The sequence below is a fragment of the Fundulus heteroclitus genome, unplaced genomic scaffold, assembly GCF_011125445.2.
Source record: "Fundulus heteroclitus isolate FHET01 unplaced genomic scaffold, MU-UCD_Fhet_4.1 scaffold_139, whole genome shotgun sequence".
Lineage (NCBI taxonomy): Eukaryota > Metazoa > Chordata > Actinopteri > Cyprinodontiformes > Fundulidae > Fundulus > Fundulus heteroclitus.
The window spans coordinates 433,345-436,920 of NW_023396551.1; the positions used below are offsets into that span (position 1 = coordinate 433,345).

Genomic DNA, 3,576 nt, shown 5'->3' on the forward strand with positions numbered 1-3,576 from the left:
CGGCAGCCGCGGGTTCCCCCGCGGGTTCGTCAGCGGCAGCCGCGGGTTCCCCCGCGGGTTCGTCAGCGGCAGCCGCGGGTTCCCCCGCAGGCTCCTCCGCGGCAGCCGCAGGTTCCCCCGCGGGCTCCCCCGCGGCGGGCGCGGGCTCCTCCGCAGCGGCCCGCTCGCCATGTGGATCCCTCACCTGTTCAGCAGCAGCGGGCTGCTGCTTCGCCGAACCCGGCGGGGCCGGCCCGGCCCGGTCAGGACACATTTTTATAATGTGGCCCTCCCGACCACAACCAAAGCACTTCATATTAGAAGACGTGGCAAACAAAATATAATCAAAATCATCTATTTTGACATGAAAACGCAAATTAAGCTCCTCATCTCGACGATTTAATATCATGAACAGTTGTCTCCAGTGAGAGACAACGTGTTTTAATAACGGTGATTTACAACCGAACGGCACTTTTTTAATTTGTGACACTTTGCCATGTCGAGACAACTCTTTAATCAAAAACTCATCACTAATAAATGGAGGGACGTTTGACAATGTTACCTTAGTTGCAGGTAAGGTAAGCGGCGAGACTTGTAAAAACAAACCATCTACAGAAATGCCCGTTTCCACTAACTGTTGAGCCTGCTCCACTTTTTCAACAAACAAAACTACAGCTCCATTCATTCGCGCTGCTGACTTAATAAATCCATGCCCAATTACCTCACCCACAGCCAGACAAACGTCTTCCACACTGCACGGAGAACCAGCACCCACCTTGATGCTGTTCTTCCGTGTCAGCATGGAGAAAACACCAGAGCCACCACCCACCACCATGGCGTTCAAGACGCCAACCTGCCGCCGGGCAAAACCCGACGGCCACCAAACCCCACAAACCCTACCAAAAAAAACCTAAAGCACAACAAAACACCTATATATACAATATTTACATACACCCAGTGAAAGATAGAAAAAAGTAGGGAAAAAAAACACTCAAACAGATTCAACTCACGCTCTCTCCCTTCTCTTTCACTCACACTCCTCCCACACGAAGAAGAAGAAGAAGAAGAAGAAGAAGAAGAAGAAGAAGAAGAAGAAGAAGTAAAAAAAAACGTGCTGAGCGCTCCGCTCCTGTGTTCATGTCCTCTTCTGAGCCTGAAGATGAAATAAAACCACAACAGCTGGTAAGTGATCAATGGCTGGACGACGTCTCAACTTGCAAGAACAAGCTTTATTAAAGTGTATTTTTTGTGGTTCACCGGAAGCAGTACGCCGTCTTCACAACTCGGAGACAAATTGCAGGCGCTATGAACCGGACCAAGGGTAAGATTTAAAGAATATGCTTTCATTCTGCAGTAAAAGGAAATAGATACGGATAGATACCGATCATAACTGTACATTTTGTTTTCACAGACTATTCTCGCCTCATAATGAGGTGGTGACCTCCTATTTGCTCGGAGCAATAGCTGCAAGTCCAGATTGTTGATAAAGACGACATTGTGTGTAAGTGACTTGTTTTACGGTTTTCTCCTTCCTTGTTACTGTGACTTGCGTTTGATTTTTATTCATACCACTCTCATTTAATTGTTTTCCAGCCGCCTGTAAGACTTATTATGAGACGGTACGCAGGAGCTGAAGCTGCCAAGAATTCAGCTCGGAGTCGAGCTAGAAGAAAGAGGGTAAGACTTTATTTGGTGACTATTTTTCAGGTGCATTGATAGATGTGTTGTGTCTATACGCAGTGCATCCCATCGCACAGTACTGATATATTGTTTTTGTTTTTTTTTACAGCTGCTGGAATCGAGGGAGAGTGTGCTTGCAGATGTGGAAGTGGAACTCTGGAAGTCCGCCACCGTCGACCTCATGTCTGGCGAAGAAGATGGCGTCGTTGGCGGGGTCTCTGGATGGATTGTACGGCCGCCGTCATTTCGTAGGCTGGATCTCTCTGAACTCTGTGTGAAGCTGCAGTACCGGTTAGAGGCGAAGCCGAAGTATAGAGCCACGCACAGTAGGCGTCTGCACAACGCACCTGCCTCTGAAAGAATGCTGCCAGTTACCTCCAACCCCGAGGAGGCAAACGGACAGTTCACGGAGTTGTAGTTTTTGGATACGCATGTGTGGGCAGATCCTCGCGTTGTCTATAGTTGTGTTTGTTTTAATAAAGCTCTTTCTTTGCATAAACATCTTCTTGGCAAATGTTCATTTCCTGTATAAATTCATTCATGTCCTTGATGGTAGTCTAATAATAGTGTAGTAGTGTAGGATAACATGAATATACAGCATAATATGAATAAATAAATATATATATATATATATATATATATATATATATATATATATATATATATATATATATATATATATATATAAAATAATAATAATAAAATATATATATATATATATATATGCCAACCAATCACGAGTAAGAACATTCAAGCCTGGCCTGGTCACGTGTGGTTTTGCTGCCAATTACGAGCGATTTTACTTGTTTCAAAATAGTGGTTTCAGCCAATACTGAGTAAGGTTATTCAAGCCAGACCTGGCCAGCCGCGCGGGTTTGCTGCATTCATATGCTTATTAGGTCCATTAGTACAGCTGATCGCTCTCCACATACGTCATTGTCCGGTTCCGACAATTTGTGGCACTGACAAACGGCGACAAGCGCGGGTTGCAAATTGTCGTTAACTGCTGAAAATGAGGGAGATCTGCGGTAGTTTACGGGGACGAAAATCTCACTTTTCATGCAGTGTTTATTGTCCTGCTTAAACTGTTTAAGCCTTTTTCCAAGAACCCCCCTCATAGAATCTGTCTCTAGCATCTTCCTCCAGCAGAGCAGCAGGCTTTTCCGACACCTTAAATCTAATTTACGGTCCTAGGCTGTTTTGGGAGTCACTTAAAGCAACATTCCAGAGAGCCATGGGTAAGGTCTTTTGTGGGGGTTTTCTTTTTGTTTAAACAAACGTTATCTGATTTACAACACAGTTACATACCTCCGTGGGGTCCTGCACAAGAACCCTTCATCCAAATTACTTGTGCCGAGAGTTGATATAAAGTTTAAGATCTATATAACTTTAAGATACAGTGTTATCATATAAATGTTTATGTCATATAAATGTTTATGTCATATCCCTCTGCTTGGAACAAAATTAATTTTGTTACAAAACATTAACAAAGTATAGTATTAGCCATCATAGGGAATCAAGTAACCGCAAATACTTATCTGAATTGAAGTAGGAAAAAACACTGCCCTATATCCTGGATTCAGATCAAAACATAATGCAATTTCATAATCCCACAGATCTGCAAGAAGTCCTCCAAAAGTTGTGTAAAATCAGTGTACCCATTGAAATGATGACTGTAAACTAATTTGCTCACAGCAAGTTGATGTTATGAGAATGCTGAATGTTCCAAGGTACTTACATACTGATAAAATATTGGGTTTTACCTGAATAAAACACCTGGTAACAGCAAATTCTGGTGAAAATCTGATATGTTTTAGCAGGCAACAGTTATACATACAATAGAAAAATCTCAATACTTGTGAGCTAATAAGAAATAACCTAACTAATTTGTGTAACCTAAAAAGTGTCCCTGGTATC

The 3,576-nt window shown here is 43.0% G+C and overlaps 1 long non-coding RNA gene across 1 annotated transcript; it reads left to right on the forward strand.

Annotated features, from left to right (window-relative positions):
• The first annotated feature begins 351 nt into the window (after window positions 1–351).
• On the forward strand, window positions 352–1,480 carry LOC118558645. Its single transcript, XR_004928409.1, has 3 exons — window positions 352–1,161; window positions 1,246–1,300; window positions 1,391–1,480. It is a non-coding gene; the product is annotated as an uncharacterized LOC118558645 (long non-coding RNA).
• Window positions 1,481–3,576: the final 2,096 nt, after the last annotated feature.